General features: G+C 41.4%; 1 protein-coding gene across 20 annotated transcripts in view; it reads right to left on the reverse strand.

The window, feature by feature from the left end:
- The window catches only part of FOXP1 (forkhead box P1), a 623669-nt gene that overhangs the window by 96722 nt on the left and 504072 nt on the right, over positions 1-22875 (reverse strand). The window contains exon 1 of one of the 20 annotated variants that reach the window (XM_037040962.1): positions 8987-9092. The exons of the other annotated variants lie outside the window; for them this stretch is intronic. The gene's annotated coding sequence lies outside the window, so the exon portion shown is untranslated. Of the gene's footprint in view, positions 1-8986; positions 9093-22875 lie in introns of those variants that run through there. 20 annotated transcript variants of the gene reach the window in all.

Below are 22875 nucleotides of genomic sequence, written 5' to 3' on the forward strand. Positions count from 1 at the left end.
ATCATCATACCGGGAGGCTTAAGTAAACAAAAGAACCATGTTTACGGTTCTTTTTTCCTCTGCGTTCCTTGGATGATGTACAATACAAATACTCTTGAGCCAAATTTCTGATGGCGATGAACAGGAAAATAGACAGGAATAGGGTGGTGTAAGGAATAGGGTGGTTTGTGTTCCTCTAAACTGGCGAGGAACACAAAATTAACAGTGGTGTAGCAGAAATTGTCACAGAGACCACACTTGATCGTGATTTTTAGAAGAAACGTGGAAAGCTTATGCTAGAAAGAGGAACAAGAAAATTTTGTGGGGGCGCTGATGGAAATGCCCTCTATCTCGATTGGGAAGGCAGTCACACAGATGTAGAGAATTATCAAAATTTTCCCAAATGTACACTTAAAATGAGAGCATTTTATAATATGCAAATTATACTTCAATAAAATTCATTTAAAAAAGTTAAAAGGACTGACATATAATTTTTAAATCTTTACATATAGCCAACAGTATAAATTTCCTCTTCCCACAGTTACTCAGTTTTTGTAGTTGTGTTACGAAACAGAAAAGTGGACTTGGGTCTCTCCTTCTTTTTCCCTTTGGACATTAAGATGGAGGTGCTGATGAGTTTTAAAATGCATAAAGCAGCAGGCACAGCCAAAGGGAAGAAAGAGGCAAGAAGCCTGAGTAATCCTCCAGCTTGGGGATCGGTCTCTGAATAATCACAAGTGGGTTATTATATCCCGATGGCCTTACCTTTGCTTTTACCATCTGAAAGCACATTTTCACACCAGTTAGCTTTGAGCCTCCAAAGTGGACTGGAGATTAATTTATAAATGTGATAAAACTGAGATTTCCTTCCCCAAAGTTTATGCTCCATGTATCAAAAATAGGTTATGGAAAGCTTTAGGAAACATACGTAAATGGACAGAAACCATTGTGGGACAGAAGGGGGGAGGGGCACATTTTAAGGCTTTAAACAGCTAAGAATTATAGCCTACATACCCCTCCCTAAACTCCCAATGTTCCAGTTTTTCACATAGCCAGTCCCTACTAATACCAGGAATCAAAGGGCATGCAGTACCAGCGAGGGGCTATTAGAGCCCACACTTTATTGCCCATTACTACTGAGGTCATTAGCAGCAAGAGTGATTGTACCGGTCTTAACCTATTGATCACTGCAACTACTATCATTTAATCCTGCGTTGAATGTCTGGAAAGCAGCTAAAGGCACACAAGAGAGAGTGCTTTAGCATTGAGAAATATGGTCAAAGCTTAGAAATTACACTTTGATTCATAAAATCTAGCCAGTGGTTTAAATCAATAGTATTTAAAACAGTCATGTGAGTTTTTCACTACAGTGCTCTAATATTTATGGGCCCCTCTTTGAGAGTACTCAGTCTAAACTAAGACTTTTCTCCCCAATTCTATGCCATCTCCTTTACCTTCCTTGAGAAAAGAAAAGTAACATTAATTTCTAATATTTTCTGTGCTACCGGGCTCATGCCTTCACTGATAGTTCAACTTATTTCTTGTTTTCTTTCTCAAATGAAAATTTAAATATAATGCAAAAAATTATATCCCCAATACTGTAAGTACCTTAACTGTCTGAGTATATAGAAATGTGTATGTTTTACGAGTTAACAATGAATCATAAAAGGCAATTTATGAAGAACTAGAATGATTCTGCATAGCTGCCTTCAGGGATCAGAAATTCAAATTAAAGTTCTGGCAGACATTTAAAGAATGCTAGCATACAAAACTGAATTTAAAAAACACACAGTTAACACTCTTTAGTTGAGTTTCAAGAGGAAATTTTGAATTAAAACATACACACCCGCGCGTGCACGACACAGCTGACTGATAGCAACTGGGTGTGGTTGACCCGAGGTGTGCATAAATCTGCTGGAACGGCAGAAATACAGCTGAGTTTCAGATGCCGCTACTATGGGCCTGTTGCCACCTTAACATCAGTAATTGGCAAAACGTTGTTAGCACTAACAAATGCTGCAAAAAGCCCTTACACTGCCGTGTAAATTTTGCCTGATACAGTTTTCTTTTACTTCAAAATGACTTCATATCAGCTGAATGATAGAAGATAATTAAAATAATATGCATTGTTATTTCCTTTTATTCCCAACAGGCATGGTAGATGATGGAAGAGGACAAAAAAATCTAAAAAGCTAACAAATAAAAAAACCCATAGAAACAATACATATTTTTAATCTAGGAGACAATTGGAGGAATTGAGTGAGCAGGGAGAAGACACAATACAAATAAGGAAAATAACATGCTATCTTTTTTTTTGCTTTCTCTTCAGTTTACACTTATATGATCTGTAAGTAAATACTGACCAGTATAAGCACACATAAATTTTGTACATCAGCTTCTCCTCATAATTGTTATGTGTACAAATAATAAAAATGAGAAGATGAAATATTTTAAACACAGTTTTATTTCAATTAATCTGGATTACTACTTTAGAAACTATTTTTAATCTCTGGTCTTGCACCACACATATGTCCCAGAAAACTCCAGTCCCATATAGAGAGAGTTTGGGCTGTATTTGGATGATAACTGACCAGGTTAGGCAGTGACAGCTGGTTCATCAAATAACAAGAAGAAAATAAGTTTTAAATCAGAAGGTTCCAGAACAGCAAAACAAACCAAAGAAAATGACTCCACACAAAAAAATGAATGATACCAAATTTTACATAGCCATATAGAACAGCCTGTGTAGAAGAAACACCACTGCTGCCCTGAGAGAGACAAGGTTTTACAATTATTAAGCCAATGGATAAAACTAGTATATTGACAAATGGAAAAGTTGGGGAGCTTCTATCTGTCCCTATCATATCAAGGAAGAGCACATGGGTGCAGACACACACACAGGAAGATACCATGCTAGGCAGCTGTATCATAGAGAAAAGAAAACACATTCCTGACATAATATTTCAGTCTTAAAAAAATTAAAAAGCCTACTATTCATGTTGGAAGTGTAATTCTATTTTATTATGGAATTCTGCTTTTTGTATAACTCTTTTAGAGTTAGCTATTTTGCCACAATACTGTACAAAGCATTAAGGCAGGTAATGGTTATTATATTAATGCAAAATCATCTAAGTAGTGAGTCATTAGCATAACTGTTCTCTCAGTAACAATACAACCACCTATTAAAATTTCTGAAAAAAGGGGCCTCTTTAAAATGCAATTAGCATTTCATTTTTTATCATGTTGTTTATTGCATTCTATCAAGAAAGGCTACCTTTCTTTCAGGAAGTATTGTATGGCTAAGACTTGCCTGCCAATCAGGAGTTATTCCAGGTTATCAACCCTAATAAGCAATCTCTAGCAAAGCTCCTCCAGCTCTTCTTTTCTTTTGTCTTTAAATTTTAAAGAGAGGTCAGAAATTCCTATTTGTTTACAGCAGACAATTTACTGGAACCTCAACTGCTGTCCTCTAACATCCCCCACACGCAAGGTTACTCACTAAGTGCCAGCAGAATTGTTTTAGCTTCAATAAATATCAGCTTCATTTGCATAAAAATGTAAAGTTTACATAAATTAAATCGCTTCTTCCATTAGCGACTGTTAAATACAGGAAACAATGGAAGCTACACCTGAAAATAATCATCAGATAAACACTGATGTTTTCAACTGAGCAAGTATTATTATTACTATTTAAAGGGAAAAAAGCTTTTTCCTCCCTCAATCCCTTCCTCCTGCTGAAGAGATGGAAAATAATGTAGTGCACATGAATCAAAGCTGCTATGATAGTTTATACTAACAATAACAACAACAATCATTTTTAACTGCTGCAGATCGGAGGGGAGAAGGTACCTCGGAGAACCACAAAAAAGATTCTATCCATAAATTTTGAGCTCCTGAAGAAAAAAAAAAAAGAGGCCTTAGCTAAAGAAGTTCTCTTAAATTGAAACAGTATTCAAAAATAGTAAAGAGGTAGCCACTGTATCAATCCTATTTGAGAAACATACACAATCAAAATAAAGGATAACTTGTAGATACCATTGTAGGTCAAAGGATACTATTAAAGGCAGAAAAATGGAGTCTTTATCTTTTCTCAATAAAACATTTTTCTAAGACTAAGAATAAAATGTACAACTCTTGCTTTTTTTTTCATGCTTTAACCAGCATACAAAATATCACAGAAGCTTAACTTCAAATATGTGTTTCTTCCCCACATTATTGAGGTGGAGGGGGGTACTATAATGGGGTTGAACACTGAGGTAGGCCAAAAATAGATCATTCCAAAGTTGGATAAGGCCTTACTTCTAGGGTGTGTTGCCTCCTTTTTTAAAGAATTATTACAACTTTGGTTTCTCAAAGTGTGCAGTTTCTCATTCCTATTTCCAACACCTTCACCTTATACATCACAGTTAAGCTAAGGGGTGCAAATTAGATTCTAATGAGGAAACATCAGTTGCTTCTTTGACAATCTCACCATTCACTGATTTATTTCTAATGAAGACAAAACCCAGCCAAAAGCTCCCTATGTGTTAAAGGTCAAAATATGTTCAAAAATACTTAGTAAAATTCAGGCAAATGGAAAAGCTGCAAGGACACATCTCATGAAATGGTGTGACAATTATCGAGTAATTGTACAAAAAAAAACACCTTCAGAAGAAAATATGAGAAATTAAGCTACCACAATTGTAACAGGTTAGATGAAAAAAATCAAAATTTAATGTATTCTCCCCTGTGTCATCTTGTTTTGTCAAGACATCAAATAGAATTGGGAAGTACAAAATAACAAGCCCTTGAGAAATCAGAGAAGCCGACCTTTTTGATGTTGTTGATTTACCTTGTTCTCAGTTATTTGAACAACAATGTTTCAGATTTAAGGGCAAGATAAAACTTAAAAATTAAAACATGGTACCAAGGTATTCTAAAGAAAAAAATAAAAAGTAGACTATAACATTTAGATTGCATCTTCATGCTTTTAACTGGATTCGAAAATGAGGCATGATATATATGTGGCTTGCTATTCGCTATTCTCTTTCTAAATTAATTTCTTTTCAAGTAACTGCCAGGTTGGAAGAGATTATTCCTACAACCCTAAAGTAAAGGCCTAGTTTAGCTCTTTCCAAATAATACTGCATAGGGCTGTTTAGCTAAGAAGAGGTACCTGAGTTTTCTTTAAAAAAGAATAAATGAAAATAAAGCTGAATTATACGAGGTAGGAAAAAAGTATTGCACACTCAAAATGACTAAAATGCATGTCCAGAACTATCGTGCTGCTTCCGCTTCCAAGAAAAGAAACCTTTCACTAAACAAAAATTTAGTTTAGGGAGTTAAGGCTATCACCAAATCTAGCCATGCAGGTATACATAAAGCTATGTTCCTCCCCCCCCCCCCTCCCCAGGGACCTAGAGCTTATCAGAACGTTAACTCCTGGGCTTGCTTGTCTACACTTCTCTAAAGCAATGTGTACAGAGATGTACAAAATCAACATATCACAAAATAGCTCTCCCAATTTTTATATAGCTTCTTCTACTAGAGAATATATCTGAACCAAAAAATGTTTTAAAGGTACTAAAAGTAAACAACCCAGTATTTACAAACAACACAATTTGTAAAACTTGGACTAGTTAATAGCTATTTAATGATTATAACTCCTTATTGTGCAATTCATATTTTAACATATAACACACACAGAGGCACAACTTATGTCTTTATTTACTTGAACCTTCTCTCATCATCTGTTGTTGCATTATTATTCCTTGCTTAAATCACAAAGAACTACCTGAAGTGGATTCTAGTTGGCTATCACATTTGCCTAGTCACTAAGATAAAAACGCGGTTTTAAATTTCTCTTTTAGTGATGATGTTAATCTACAACTAAATCACATAATAAAATGAATTTTTCCAACCTTCCTTTTTTGCCAATCAAATTTCACTCAAAATCTGTATCAAGCCGAGAAGTTGGTTACAATATTCTCTCCTGATGATTTCAGAAACGCAGTAACTCAAACACACTTCTGACACATTAATTAGCCCAGATAAATCTGGAATTTCATGGCTTCTAATTAATGTGGATTTTAACTTTCCTGTGTCTTACACATGTGTGGAGGCTAGCTAAAAAGTTGCAGAACTGGTCAGTGTCTTCAGAGAGTTTATCTTTCAAGTGACAGCTCCTGACAATAAGCAAATACAAACCATCACTGGTGGGGGTTTTGTTTTTAAGGTACACTTAACTGCAAACAAACAAAAAAGACTCAAGCCAACAATTCCTATCACAAGCTTTCTGATGATTTATGGTTTACCAACTGAGCAAGGTTATACGACACGGCATGCCTTTAGATGCATCATTTCAGCTAGTTGAGATTTAATTAAGATCACAGCCCCTAAAATCCCTGTCAAATGAAAATTCTGAGAAGACAATGCACTATATATCCTCATGCAAAGTGTTTCCATTCCATCCTGTGGGAAAATGTGAGTTAATCTGCGTTTCTATGGCTGCAACAAAAGTTCACTAATTTTGTTTTCTTTTGACACTTCGGTTGTTTTCTATTATATGTTGTGAGATCATTTCTTTCCAAGGAGGGAAGAAAAAAATCCGAGAGTGACACATGTTGCAGAAAATGAACTTGACATTATTATTCAACATTACCATAGCTTAGCTATGTCATCACATTTTCATATAATCAGCCCATGCTTGGAAGTTTCATTTAACAAAATATGTTTATTTAAAAACACAACACAAACAGGAAGCCTATCCTCCCTGAATTACTCAGATTAAATAACTGACATGCTATGCTTCTCATTTTCTTAAAGGACCAATTTTTTTCATCAGATGAGCTGCATAAGAAAAGAAAGTTCTTAGGGCAAATAAGAGAATATAAAGCCCATTAGTTTCCCTCTGTAAGTAGCCCTTAGTCCAAAAAAATCTTTAATAGTTTTCTTATAAACTGTGTCAAAAAAATTATAGGCCCTGGCCGGGTAGCTTAGTTGGTTGGAGCACCATCCCGCCACGCCAAGGCTGCTGTTGGACCCCTGGTCAGGGCACATGCAAGGATCAACCAATGAATGCATAAATGAGCGGAACAATAAATCTCTCTCTCCCTCTCTTCCCCCACTCTGTCTCTATAAAGTCAATAAATAAAAAAATTAAAAAATGTATAATCATGTGTCCCTTTGTGTAGACCAATGTACTTTCATTTGCATCATGTTAATATTTGTTGCTTATCTTCGGCCTTAGAAATGACAGGTGCTTGCAGTCTGGCTCTTGACAGGCCACTACACAAATAAGTGTCTTGCCTGAAAGGGCTAATGCAGTACTAATGAACAATAAATCAACTTTGATTATCAAGTGTCAGCCCAGTCCGTTCTCAGTTCAGCTCTATCACATCCCAGAATAAGTCAGTCAGGTCTCTGAGTAGGCAGTCTGCATTTTGGTTTCATTTTTACACACTTGTCACTAAAATGTGTCAGGCAGCAACAAAGAATCACATAAAATAGAAGTAAACCCTTTTTCAATTTATGCAGAGGGTACCAATTTGGAGAATATGCTTCTGTCTTCACTTAGTGACGAGGCAACATTCAAGAAACATTCTTTTAAACAGCAGCAGCAACACATCAAATCCAAAACTAAAATCTTAATGTGATCAGATCACATCTAAGGTCTTTGACAATGACATCCTAGCTTGAACATGTTAACACATAAACCATCTTTGATTGCACACACATTCTCTTGAAAAATCTATTACAAACAAACAAAGCAATACAGGGCTGCTTCTAAAGTAAAAACTTCATTTGATTTAAACAAACAAATAATAGGCTCCTTTAACACTGACTTCTAAATGATAAAATAAATGTAACATTTTTTTCTTAAGCAGATTAGTCACTGATAACATGATTCACAGTTCCTGTTACCAGGCTTAATTTTTCCCCCAAATGTGTCACTTTCAGAATTTTGGAACCTATGGAAATTAGATGATTTGTATTTTTAAATTGGCTTGTTTAGAACATTTGTTTTGGGTGGACACGAATATAAAATTATTAGATATTTTCCTTAAAACTGGCAGGCTTTGAAGGAGTTAATCCCCAAAAGGAAGAGTCTATACGTACTTTGCTCTAAAACTTTACCGCCCACTTCCTAAAGATCCTCTTTCCCATCACAACACTTGGGGCGAGGGCGGGGGGTGGGGGTGGTGGTGGTCTCCTTTCCATTGACCGTCTTTCGAGCAGTTTTGACAGCTGAGTTTGCTGCCTTCGGATGAGAAAAGGCCATTCCTCACTCAGCTGCACGTCCTCTCCGAAACGCCTCTCACTGCTTAATTAGCCAGCGAAGTAACGCGACAGGGGCTGAGACTCGCAACCTGCTGGAGTGCTGCTTCATCCGCCTGCTTCGCTGTGGGGCTTTATTCCCCCCTTCCTCCTCCCCACCCCCCCCCCCCAATGAACGTAAACTCCATCAATTTGAACAGCTAAACTGAATATAGCCGAGACGGAGGGAGAAACAACTATCAAAAGCAAAGAAACAGCCATGGGTTACACTGAGATGGAAGGCGCCTTGTATACATCCTACTCTAAAAGTGACACACATTACACCCCAGATACGTCCCCCACATGCAACTAAGGGGAGGGCTTTTACCAAAGTGGCTGCGGGAAGGCCAGACCCGCAAAGAATGAATGGTGAACGAAAAGGAGAGTGCGAGAGCCGACACCGGCAAGACTTTCTCCAACTCGCAACTACATCCCACCCAACAACATTTAAAAGGAGGGCGAGCGAGAGAGGGTGTCTTTTCAGGACGCACAGGCCTGTGCTCACTTCCCTCCTCTTCACCTCTTCTCTCGCCTCCGCTTCCACAGCGCAACTCCCGCCAAGTTGGTAAACAGCGATCGTTACCATTATCTCTTTAAAAGGCTCAACTTAAAACCGCCGGGACGCTCCGGCGGCCCGCAGCGACACCCGGAAAGCTGCCCCGCGGAGCCCGGGCGAGGAGCGCAGACCACCGGATCGATCACACGGACTCACCTGACACTGTCCATGTAGCCGCCGGGCGCGCGGAGCCGGTGCGGGTCTGGGCGCCGGGGCCCCGCGCGCGAGGGCGGGCGGGCGAGGGTCCTGCGGCCTCGGAGCGGCGCACTGCACGCGCGGGCGCTCGGCTCGCGGGCTGACACACGCGCCGCGCCGCGCCCCCCGCCCCGCCCGTTCCGCCAATCACAGGCTGCCTGCGAGCGCCGCGCCGCGCCCTCCGCCTCCCACACAATGGGCCCCACGCCGCCCGGCGCCCCGGTTCGGCGCCGCAGGTGAGCCTTGTCTCTGCGAGGCCCGGCTCGCTCGCGCTCCGCCCGCCGACCCGCCTCTGCCCGGAGTCCGGGGCCGCGTGCCCGCATCCCTGCGATCGCGGCCACCCGCGGGGTTGCGTGTTTGCTGCGTCTCGGAAACCGACAAAGAGTTGTCCCCAGCTTCCAGACAAGACGGAGGGGCACCGCAGGGGACTGGCCGCCGGGCGCACGCCACACACTCATAGCAACTGCTTAGAGCCGGGAGGGTGCGGGCTCAAAGAAGCGCTTTCCTCGAAAACGGCCTTTGCAAAAGAACTTTTCGCTTCACGTGGACCGTTTCAGCAAGCCTGGGCCTCCTTTCCCACTTTTCTCCTCCCGGGCTCGCCAGTGTGTGGGGTGCGGGCACAGAGCTACCCTCCAGGGGCGAGCGCATGACTACCAAGGTGCCTGGAGCTTGGTAGTCATGCAGCGAAGGACTTCCCTTCGATAATGACAGATGCTAAAGGAGGCAACTGACACAGTCTCCTTAAGAAATAACTCTTTAAATTCCTTTCTTATTTGCACAGAAACAGCAACGACAAAAGCTGCTCTGCATTGGCACGTTAACATGACCTCTATCACAAACAGCCACTGGTCTTCAAGGCTACTTACAGCTGAGTACCCTGTTTTGCAAAAAATCACCAGTGTGCCAAATAAACTCTGTTGGCTGGACTGGCACGACTTAGGTGTCAGGTCAGTTTCTTCAATTTTTGCAGCTCTAGAAATTATCTATTTACCATCTTTAACTTTGGAGAAAACCCTCTTGGTCTATTCTTAAAGCATAAACAAACAAATCATTTTTATTATTTTTCTCAAAATATTTCAGGATAATGTAGTACATCAATCTTACTTATTTTCCTTTGATTAAGAAAGCAAGCCACAAATCCTAACCCAGTAATTCCAGATTTACCTGACAGTATTTTTCCAGTCAGGTGTCAACAGGAAGGTTACTACGAAGCAGAAGACATATTGATAAAATTTCCAATCAAGCCAATGCCTCAATTTCAATAAGGTCAGAAGGGGAACCAATAATCCTCCCACTAAATTAGCTGCAAAAGAGAAAAGTACCAGTGTCAGATGCTGTCCTACAGTCTTTCTGTGTCAGATAGCAAATTTACTAATGGAATTTTTCCGATCACCAAAATATGACCCCACCCTTCATGAATATTCAATAGAGAACCAAGGGAGGTCTCTTTTAGGGAGAGGGACCTTAAATCTGCCCAAATTTACCATGAATCACAGAGTTCTGACTCTTAAAGAGATATACTCCTCTGGGAAGGGCTGGCGGGGCCCCAAAGACAGAAAATAAAAGTACAGGAAGTTCTCTTCAACCAATGCACAGTGAGAAAGTGGAAATGTTCATTTCAAAATACGCATGTGATTTTTCAAAGGTATTATAATTATTTTGAGGTTTAATGTCTATGAACAAAATTAGAGTGCACTTTGAATAAGCAATTTATTTTTAAAAGGTAAGTTTATCATGAGGCATCCATAAAACTCATGAATCCTTTTTTTACAAGCTGGACTAACTACCTCTTTTGCAGGTCAGTGTTTATCAGTTAAGAGTCTCCAGAAGCATTAAAACCAACAACAAACAAACACACAAAACATTACAGATGTTTATGGCCCAGTTTTGGAGATGAACCTTCACAGAATAATCGGAGTGATGCAATGTGGCAGGTACAGTATTAAGCTGTATGATGGTTTCTTTAAGTACATGGGACCACAGAGAAGAGGCAGATCAGTGGGAGCAGGAGAGGTCTGGGAAGGTCCCTTGGGGTGGTGGTATTTAAAGGACTGATGGTTGGATAAGGGGGAGGTGACAATATGGAGAGGGATGTGGCTTAGCAAGCTAACTCAGAGGCCCTCCCTGACTACTTTCCAAACATGATACAGTGACTCAGACTATTTCCAGGCAAGGAAATGTACCATCAGTGATAGACCTGGAGAAGCTGTATATGTCCAGGACATTTTGATGAATTATGGGTGGTCAGGATCCCCTTCCACGTGGGTCTACCTGGACTGTTCTTGGGATACATTGAGAACTGGAACCTTCCGCTGCAGAAGTACAATATATAATGTTAAAACTTACAATGACTTGACTTGGTCAAGTGGCTCAGTTGGTTGGGGCGCTATCCTGTACACCAAAAGGTTGCAGGTTCAATTCCCTGTCAGGGTACATACCTAGGTTGTGGGTATGATCCTCAACCAATCGATGTCACTTTCTCACATTGATGGTTCTGTCTCTCTCTCCCCCGCCCTCCCCCTCATATATATAAATATATCCTTAGGTGATGATTTAAAAAAAAAAACAGTGACTTACAAGACTGAGTTAATACCATTTACTCATCACTGTGAGGGCTTTTGGGAAAGGCTGGGTCAGAAAGATCCCGCCCCCAAAAAGACATTTGGATTGGAGGGTGCTGTAGAATGTGTTATTCAGCCATAGGGTCTCATTTAGTTTTCAAAATTTGAATAGAAAGTGCAATCCCCATTTTACAGGGGAGGAAACTGAGATTCAGAACAGCAAAGTGATTTATTTTCATAACCAGCACCAGGTTATGGGAAAGCAGATACTGAATAGTTAAAGAAAAGAGAGGCCATGACAACATAAGATGAGTACGGGAAGGGGGTGCTGATGTTTAAGAAAGAGTGAAGGACGTGCTAAATACCGTACTGAAAAATATTTCTGATGCCCACATCCTAACACCCACAACAGATATAGCCCCTGTTCAAACACCACATAACAAGAAACCCATCAGTTGCTAAATGAGTCCATTGTGCAGCTGGCTGTGTACTTAAGAATAGATTACTATGATCCTACCCCAAACTCTAACCAGCAAATAACACACCTGGGACTAAAATTATGTGTTATGTTAAGTTCTTCTGGGCTTTGGCCTTGACCACAGGAGAATGTGAAAGGTTTACTGCCCGTCCGAGTTGAACATGAAGATAAAATGTATTTTCACGGGACAGTCAGGAGGAGTGCCAGGACATGATTCCCATGCATGGATGGATGGCACACCGGTGAGTGATGAGGAACCAGCAATGCTGCTTGGCCCACATGCTCCAGCTCCGGCTGAGGTCCTGCTTTGCTAGGAGCTGCTTGGAAATAACCGGAGAAAGACCTGTGAATGGACATCAGCTCATATATTTCTAGCAACAATGAGAGCAGGAGACCTGCCCAGATAAAGTCAGTTATGGGACCATATTCTCAGAGGAGACAACTGCAGTTTCTATCGCCAGGAAGTTGATTTGCCAGTCAGTGAAATAACAATCGATGAATAATTTGATGGGTCAAAAAATTAACTGCATGATGAGAGGCCAAGACCTTCATTCAATTCTCCATCTTCTTCCAAACAACATTTGTGTTAAGACTCATTTCCTCTCCCTTTTCCAATTAATATGGTGAAGTATCCAGAACATATCCTGAAACAACAACTTAAATCACAAGTGGCAAACACAAGGCCCTCGGGCTGAATCCAGCCCTCCGCCTTGTTTTGTCCAGCCCGACCCTTGTTTCTACCCAGAGGCAGCACTGATCTCTCCCTTAACTGTGAAGTAGTAGTTACATGTGTACAGTCCTAAAACTACATTCAGCCCTTTGAAGGCAACTGTGAGGCTGATGTGACCCCCCAGTGAAAATGAATTTGACCCCCCTGACTTAACGTGATCTGACCAATGAATCCTGTTGCTAAAGAGAAAACACTGAAATGGGTATTCAAAATTTAAGCTCCTTGCTCCAGCGAGGGCTTGAAGGCTGCCCAGAACATCGTTTCTCTCTGGTACGAGCCCTGCTTTCCTATTTCGGATCACTCCACAGACTGGCAACCTGCAGCCAATTACAGTTATTAAACGGCAATAGCCATACCCAATTTCTAAGATTTGGGCATTAGTCTCAAATCTTCCTTCACAAGGAAGTCTCACCATTCCTTCTTGATTTAAACAGCACTTTTACTTAAAAAACATAAATCAACACATCATCCACATACAGGCAGTTAAGGCAGTAGCTCCACATGGACACTGTGTATGTTTATGTTGTTGTTGTCTGTGTTGAAAATAAAGCTACGAATTACGTTGTTTTTCTTCTGTACCTGGTTGGCCAAGGGAAAAGACTGAGTTCTTTTCTCTTCTACAGGAGTTTAAATTTCTCTTTATGACGTCCTCCCAATGGCCACTAGCATCTTCACTTAATGCAACATTTTATAATGCCAGTGTCCCTTGTTCACTTATATACACACCCACGATGTGCCATGTCAGCCTTCAAGTGACTTATGAATATCATGGGCATATAAACTACGGAAAACATTTACCTCTCCACCTAAATCTCTCACTCTAAACATGAAGACATTAATAAAACATCTCTACTAAACAAAATCACACCTGGAAAAGAAAAACAGTAACATTTTGCCCTAAGTCTGCATTTGCTTGACAGTAACATGATAAAACTATATAATCTGTTGTTTTAATATAATGTAAAATACTTTACTGAGCTGCTTCTACCATAAGTTAGAGTGGATTACACTAGAATGAACAGTTCTCAAAAATGTGTACGTTTTAAGGAAGGAAAGCATTCCCCAAAGAGCGATACGTATCCTTCAGATACCTACAAAAAAGAGTCACTACCCCATCAATAGTGACTCCTTCCTGCTCCTGCAAAGAGTGACACCACTTATGGCACCTACATGCAAACCCTCAATTTTAAGCATAACCAGAACTGGGTCACTGAAGGGGAAAGAAAAAAATGGATCATAAGATTAAATTACATTTTAATTTTTTAGTGTTTAATTATGTAGAAATGGCTGAATATCAGATACAGGCAACTGGCCACCTTTATTTAGTAAAGCCAGATTTTCCAGAGACCTGTCGTGTGCAGCAAGCCTGCTGGGGCAAAGGGAGCACGTTCCAGCTTGCCCTCGGAACAGGGCTCACAGGTCTGCCTCCCAGTCAAGGCCACCCTTCTATGACCCCAGGTGACACACCCTCATGTCAAAACCTTCTTTACGCCTGCCCTCTGCTGGTAAACCAGCCAGGGTTAGGAAATTTCAACTACCTCAACTTATTCGAGACAACTTTTAAAAGCTATAGAGATAAAAGAAATGTACTGAACTGTTAACTGGAATACATAAATTAAGACACTTTAAAATGGGGGAGGGTGTGCCGCTGGTGGAATATGGCAATTTAACGTAACAACGCACATTCGTCTACTCTATCGCCTGCATGCTCACAGCAGGGCAGTGCCAAACTCTCTATTTTAGCTTACCAAAGAGAACAACCTGTATTATGTTGGGCACCTTGCCTTCTCTTTTGCTCACTCTCCAGGGAGAGCATGTCGGCGCATTTTCAATAAAACACCTTCTTAGCAGTAAAGGGCCACTGTTCCCATTTCAATGGTCCCTAAGGTTTCATGACACAGTATATTTAACTGACTCGCAGATCAAGTTTTCCTCTGGCATTCATGAGATCCACATAAAGGGGAAGAAAAAAAAGCTAAAGAAGACCTTTAGCCTATCTGTTGTTGAAGTAAGAAAGCAGTCAACTTTGAGGCTGATTAGCAGGGCACGGCTTACACAAAACAGGGTGTGCTCCTATGCCTGTTCCCACTATTGGAACCAGGCCAGCCTGCAGGAGGGCCCTGGGCTTTGGGGGGAATTTTCTGCAGCAGTAGCAAGGGGTGAGGTGGGATTTAACAGTGCCAGTCCCATCCTTGTCAATGGGAAGCTGGAGGCCTTATAAATCCCTGCATACCACTGCAGAAGTGTATCTCCAAGATGGGAAAACGGAGCTTAGTGGTTGCAACCTCAAAATCATTGGGAAGCAGCAGTCTTGACGGCGCTTTAGATGCCGAGTAAATGCTCTTATAAAGAACACCCAATCCAGCCAACAATAAATCTTACACTGGGGAAGACTGTGCAGGGCCGTGCAATCCCCTCCAAAGATAATTACCTTCCACGCTGTGTAGCATAGAAACCACTACACAGAAAACATGGTCTGGGGCACTATAGATCTCTACGAATTTTCTTTCCTTAATAGTCATGGGTCTCTCTCTCTCTCTCTCTCTCACACACACACACACACACACCACCTTTAAAAAATCCATACAAAAATCCAAAGATTTGTCTTCTTTTGAAGAGAGAAGGTATAAGGCTTGTCTTTGGGAGATGGGGGCAGTGGGGCTGGGGAGGGTGACGTGGGCAGCACTCAGGAACAGAATCTGACGTGTACATTCTGCAAACAATTCCAAAGTGGGATTCACCCAAGAAAAAAACAAATCTAGAGGTATATTCTGAGCTTTTCTAGTCCAAAGTGGCCTCCAGCAGTGTCTGTTTAACCCTGAGATGAACGGGAGTGCTAGATATGACATCGAGTTAAATGATTCTGTCATTCTTCACTGTGACTGCAGCCAAGTCACTTCCCCTCTCTGAGCCTACACACTTCATCTAAACAAAGAGAAACATGAATGAAATACTCTACGGGTTCTTGAACAACAACAATAGTAATGACAACAATTATCATTATTGGCATCTTATTATGTACCAGGTGCACATTTCACAAGAGCAGAGGACTAACCTCTAGGTATTTTCTTGCTTTCAATTAAGGTCCTTTATAAAACTACCAGGAATGTGGTTAAAAATACACATATAAATACAACTGTAGAGCTCCAGGATCTTGGACACTCTGATCACATCAATGGTAAATCAGGGAACAGAGAACGGAAAAAAGTACTTTTTGGAAAAAACATCTCAAAAGCCCTAATTTTGATCCTTTCGAGGTGACAGACTGTGAAACATCAACAACTTGTGGCCCAAGAGAAAGTCACACACCATGCTTAAGTCTGCTGCACTGAGTTACAGCCTCAGATGAGGCCTCTGAAACTACCCGACTTCAAAGGTCATGTATGTTCTTTCTCCTTGTGATTTTTTTCTCTTTTCTGTAACTACCCAAGTTCTTCTCTCCACCATGCCTGCTCCCACCAAAATGATTTTGATTTCTGGCCCCACCTCTCAGCCATTGCCCTGCTCTATCTGTTTCATTTTGGAAAGGAGACAGGAAAGTGAGGCGTTTACACATCAGGTGGCCCCTGGTTGGCTGTGGCATTGCCACTTGAGGTTGAAGCCATAGGCAATGTTTAGGCCGGGTTTCAAGGAAAATTGGAAAGGAAGCACATAGACTCCTTTTGAGATCCAATAACTGTTGTCTGAAGAAAATGAATACAGAAAAGTACACAGTCCAGCTTGCAGGACAATTGTTTATTTTTGTCACTTTAAATGGCCTTTCATGCCTCATGAGGAAAAGCAGTAGATGAAGCCTGGAGCTTTCAGGTCAAAACTTCCCTCTTTTCACACAACTAAGGCATTGTGTGTGAACAATAGGAGGCATGTCTAATTGATCTTAATTACATTCAGGGATGTCCAATTTTTGAGACGGGTAAGGACACAACTATGTAATGTCGCAATCCAACAGGCCAGCCCTTTGAAATTAGAGAGCCCTTTGGTTAGCTGTTCTCTGACACCCTTCCATCGCTTCACCATCCCACGGCACCACTAACTTGTTCGACCCACCACTCCCTTCTCCCTCCTTCATGCTGCTTCCGACTCCCTCGAGGCTTGGCACACGCACACCATTAACAACAGCAGGAGTCAATCCCCTCACCTCTGGCCAGATTTCTGAAGTTGCAGAGCCACCCATGCACTATCTCATCATTCCCATGATAACTCACAGAACAGGAACTCTATTATAGCCATTGCATGTGGACTTGGGGGCGTGAGAGATGTGGGTTTGATTCAGTCTTTGCTACTGACCAGTGAAGTAGGTGAGTCACAGACGTTCATTTTGTTTGTCTCCTCTCATCTATAAAGCGGGAACAATTATCTGTCTCGTAGATATTTCTTTCATTGTATTTTGATGGGTGTGGCTTTTCCCTGATTCGAAAGCACTGGTGTGAATAACTGGTCTACTAATGAATGGCAAACACCTGGTCCACAAGTATCCAGCCCAGCAAAGTGTCCTATGTTTGTGGTTGTCTGGGGACTCGTCTGAGGTTACTTGGCTGGTTAGTAAGAGCAGGGATGCGATTCTCTCCTCCAGATCTCAGTCCTCTACATGCGGGAGCCTCTTCATTACTGATTACAGACTTAGGTGACTTGAAGATAATAGCTAAGCCAGTCCTGGGAAGAGGATGGCTGAGAAATATACGACATATTTATTGTGTGCTCATGATGGGTTTCGCACTTTCCACAATATCTATTAAACCTTAAAACAACTGCAGAAAGAAGGCATGATTATTCTACGTAATGGACGAAGAGACTGAGGCTCAACGTTAAAACTAATTCTTTACTAGTGCACAGCTAGTAAGGGGAGAACTTGGACTTGAATGACTCCCAAACAAGGTTTTTGTCCTACATGCCAAGCTGGGGACCAGGCTGGGGCTAGAACTGAGCCTGGAAGAAGAACAAAGTAGCTGGTCCAGTTTTACTCCCTTGGAAAACAGATGTAACCAAGAGTCACTGAGTCATTGGCAAGAAACCCAAGATAATGCAAAGGTAAAATTCTCATATTCTCTGACTCTCCCAAGAATCCACAGTGAAAACCCTCGGTGAGTGTATGGATATGACATTGCTTGTGCATCTATGAGCACCCACAACCAGGCTGGTAGGGTTGGGGGGGGTGGGAAACAAGTGCTCATGGGTCCTCTGGAGTTCCTTCTTCTTGATCAAGGAGTTTCTTGCACTCTCATCTCCATCTCTGAGAAGAGAGAAAAACACGGACAGACAGACAGGCAGACAGACTTCTCTCTTCATCTCCTTCCAACATGTTACTGAGCACCAAGCAGTGGCCCAGGAGTTCTGCCCTGGATGGTACCCCAGCTCTCCTGGCAATAAACATACTTAGATGTAAAGATGAAACATCGGAGTGGTGGGACTTATTTTGTCCTGTATCATTAAAGGCACCAAGACAATTTAGTGTGGTACCTGTGGAGAGAGACTGCCGTGGGTTCTAATTTTGGCTGCACTGTCTTCTGACTGTACTTTTGGTAAATTATCAGTCCCAGTGTGCTCAGTTTCCTCATCAACAGAAGGAATTAATCCTAGTAATTCTTATCAAGAGTTGTTACACAGATTAAATGAAATTTACCTGGGTCAGTGCCTGGTATACTGTAAGTACTTTCCTAATGTTATGGGAAAGTACTTTTTGGCGCCCACCACTTTTTCTCCAATCTTGTCTTTTTGTTATAGTGAATTTCCTGAGGGCAAAATGTTTACTGACTCTCTGAGATTCTTGTTTTTGTGATTTAAAAAGGAGTATGGACCCTAACTTCAAAATGAAACTAAACAGCTGCTTTTCATCCAGTGAATCTCCACAGTGGAAGAAGATATTTGGTGGGGTTGTTGTTAAATTCAGGCAAATGAGGCAGCCCCACTGTTATGTCCAAGTCAGAAGGTGTGTCACTGTTCTTGGCCTTTCATCACTTGGGCATGTGAAGGAGTCTGATGTTTATGGAAGTTGTTCTCAAAAATACACTGGGATAATCTGGGACGGGGGTGGTCTTCTCTGAGTGCCAAGAACATGGAAGGTGGCCAACATGAGACCTAATTTATGAAACCTCTGGCCTGAGTTTCTACGATATTTTGCTGCTCTTGTCTCTGGGAAGGAAAGCCTTTGGTGTGGTCCCAGCTACCATGGCTTCAGAGACGGCTCTGCGTGCACTCAAGCAGGCCATGTTTAATGACCCAATGAACTGATTTTAAGATTCTTTTCAAAGTTTTCAACCTTCACACTACTCAGTGTAAGAAATGAGATTCTCCTCGTGCTCACAAAGCATGGGGCATGGAACCAGCAGGCGCCTGATCATTTCCTGAATTAGAAAAGAGAGAGACATGCTCTGGAGGGAGCAGAGAAAAGGGGCTCCTTCCTTGGCCTAACTGGGCAAGAGGACTTCTAAAACAAGACAAGGATTATGTTGAATATTTAGGGACTGTGCTCAGCCTGGTAGTGGGGCCAGGAGGGCAGAGATACACCTTTTAGGTAGGGTGAACATGGTGTGGAAACTTTCATGTGGGAATTAATATGAGCCATAACACTGGGGGCTATAAAGGATTTAAAAAGGCTGGGCAATTACAACGGATGCTATACCACCTTTTCTTTGAGATGAAAAAGTTTTTCTTCTTTTCCCTAATTTCCTATCTCAAATATGTATTCATCTCTTCCTTTCCCCCTACTTTCTAGGGGGGAGGGAAGTATACAGACGCATTTGTTTCTCTCTGTTTTTGATCCATATTGTGTCCAGCACTTAACTATCTCTCTTAGCCTTGACCTCAGCTAGATCAGACACTCACACACTTTTCCCCCAAGTCTGCAGACTTTGATGTTGTTTGTTTATGTCCTGACATGCTCTTAAACCTAGGATTTTGATATTTCTGACCCAAGGTTTTGGACTGAGTGAATGTGTGATGTGTCTCTGCAATTTTTTGGAGGGTGAGCCTAATAACATACAACCAGAGGTTTGGAAACCACTAGCATAATGTTAAGGAGCATGGAGTCAAAGATTAAATATTTAATCTGACACCCCACTGGTGGGGTGTCAGATTAAATATTTAATCTTTGACTCCATGCTCCTTTCTTTCTGCCTTGGGTTTTTTCTCTCTTTCTTTCTCTTTCCTTCACTTCTCCTTCCTCTCCCCTCCCCCCAAGCTCCATTTCTCCTCTTCTTCTTCCTTGCTTCCTTCCAATTTGATTTGTCCAAGAACATATTTTCTCCAAACCCTAAGCTCCAGGAAGTGAATTCTGTACTCTTTCTTCTCTCTCAACTTCTAGTACACAGCAGAGTGCAAATGGAAACACACGCAAGTCCATGGTAAACTGCAGCATCTCTATAGGTAACAGGCATATATGCAGGGTAAGAAAAGCATGTCTATATTGTCAGTTAGGGACTAAGATCTTGTTTGTGACCTCATATGCAAAAAAATGCATTTGTATACAGCAATCAATGATCAGATTCTTTGACAAAAAACAACGAAAACAAATTGACTACAACTGTGAGTCAATTTAGATTTTATAACTGTGTGTGAACTCAAGTCACTAAGTCCAATACAACGGTATCTACTAAAGGTCCACGGCTATCCAGATTTTTTAAAAAAGGTGTGTATCTTCCATTTGTCTTGCTAATTTTGTCCCCTGAAAAGAATCCCTGATAGAGATAAGACTGGAAAGGCAGGAAAGCAGTTTCCAGAGCTGCTGTCCACACCCGAACACCCTGCATCTAGCTTTTCATTGCTCAAGGAATCTGCATTCCCTATAGTTCTGCCTGTGGAGCCTCTTGCCCAGTGCAAGTAAGAAAGAGAGATTAGAGGGAAAATATGGGAAGGCCACAGTCCACATACTTCGATGGGTCCTGTGAAGAGTCACAGCAGCAACTTTAATCCTTTTCTTCAGAATCAGAAGACTTAGAGCTGGTGTGACTTTTATACTTCTCTCTTTTTGTTACCTGGAGTCTGGGAATTACAGACTTAGGGACCAAATTAATCCTAAAAGCTGATGCTGTGCAACTGTGTGCCAAAGTGACTCTGACCCTTCTTACCGTAGCCTCACAGTCTTGGTGTTATCCTTTCCCCTTAAAGCACTGAATTGTTTGTTTGTTTTCAAGCATGTAGCCAGGATTTGATATGTGATATACCTATAAGGCCTTTCACTCTGGTCTTCACTATAGTCCCCTTCAAATACAGCATCCAGAAATGAGCACGACAATGCTGGTGACAAATGTCCAGTCCAGAGATCAAGGCAGGGCCCCATTTCCTCTCTCCTATTATTGCAGTGAGGGTCTTCCACGCCAGTGTCCCTGCCAGGCCACAATGGCTTCTATAGATTTCACAGTCACACCCTAACTGTCATACCAGCTACTGTTGGAGCGCTCTACTCCGCACATGTGCAGTGGTCTGGGCCTTGCTTTCATTCTTATTTAATATCTTCTTCATTTTGATCCAGAATTTTAGCCTGCTGCAGTGTTTTTACAAAGATTGTTTGATTCTTCATCTTTTTGTCACCTCTCAATTCCTCACATCCCATCATCTTAGATGTACCATGATGGGTTTCCAACTCTGTGTGTTCCGATGCTGCACGACACCTACCTGGAGTATACCGTAATCATCTGACAATGGCCACGGCTGGCTTCATGCCCGGGACCACCCATGCCACACTGAAAGTACCAGGAGGGCTGGCCACAGCCTCAGTGTGGGTTCCCCCTGCTACTCTCACTTGCACCTAATATGGTGCTTCAGAAACAACTGTTTCTCAATGCATGAATGAACAAACTTACTTGATCCATGCCATAAACCAGTGAAGAGATCAGTGTACATTTTATAGGTGGGGAAACTGAAGTTAAATAACTCAGACTTAGGATCCTGTAACCTGGTACCAGCATTTAAAAATAGTGCCTCAACGCCCTGGCCGGCGTAGCTCAGTGAATTGATTGCGGGCCTGCAAACCATACGATCGCGGTTTGATTCCCAGTCAGGGCACATGCCTGGGTTGCAGGCCAGTTCCCAGCAGGGGACTCACAAGAGGCAACCACACATTGATGTTTCTCTCCTTCTCTCCTTCCCTTTCCCTCTAAAGATAAATAAATAAAATCTTTTTAAAAATAAATAAAAATAAAAATAGTGCCTCGAAAGGTTAAATGACGTGTGAAAGATGTACTAATTACACATTGCAGAGCGGGACCCCCAAATCCAGTTTTATGCCTCTCTTCCTTATATCCCACTGGTGTGGGACACACCTCCCCTATCAACTACCCAATCACCTCTCCTACCAGCTTTCTTTTCTCCTCTCTGCAGAAACAGACATGGCTCAAGAAATTTCCAAATTAAAACCTGGCAAGGTTTCTATATTCTTTTTTCCTAAACCTATAAATCAAAATTGTCTAAACAGGTCACAAATGTTCCTCAGCGATATATTGGGAAAAGTTCTGATTTATGGTGCTGGTAGAATAATTTTAAATAATTATATAAGAGTTTAGAAAAATGCAATTAACACCTTTACAAGTTTTTTGAAATTAAAATGAATCTTCAGAGATGACTGTTCCCATACATAAAGATAGCCAGTTAAAAAATAAAAATAAAGCCACAAGATGCAACCATGTCTACACGATGCTGTGGAGACAAAGTATAGGAGATTTCATTTACAGTGAGAATTCACTAGCATGACCACGTTAGTACATGCTTTAACTCTGATGCCTTATCACAGGATAACACAATTAGCACATGTCATTACTGAACATCAAAATTAAATCACCAAATAAACATCTTGGTTCTTTCAGCCTCAGCGGATGCTTCTCTCACTCTGTACTGGCTCAACACATCCCACCACCCTGTCCTTCAGAACACTGCAAATCCTCCTACCTGCTCCTGCAAATCTGGCCAGGGTTTTTTCCTTCCTCTTTCTCTTTATCTGTGATTCATCTCTTTCAAAATCCAACCTTGTACAGATGAAGACACACTTCAAACATCCTTCCTTAAGCCTGATATCCCTGGGTACCAAAGAAAGGTTTGTCTTCTCTGATTTCCTTCTTGAGGCTTACGAAGCAGTAGTAGTTATGGTTTT

This window comes from Sturnira hondurensis, unplaced genomic scaffold (assembly GCF_014824575.4).
Source record: "Sturnira hondurensis isolate 20B ecotype Veracruz unplaced genomic scaffold, ASM1482457v3 Scaffold0002840, whole genome shotgun sequence".
Lineage (NCBI taxonomy): Eukaryota > Metazoa > Chordata > Mammalia > Chiroptera > Phyllostomidae > Sturnira > Sturnira hondurensis.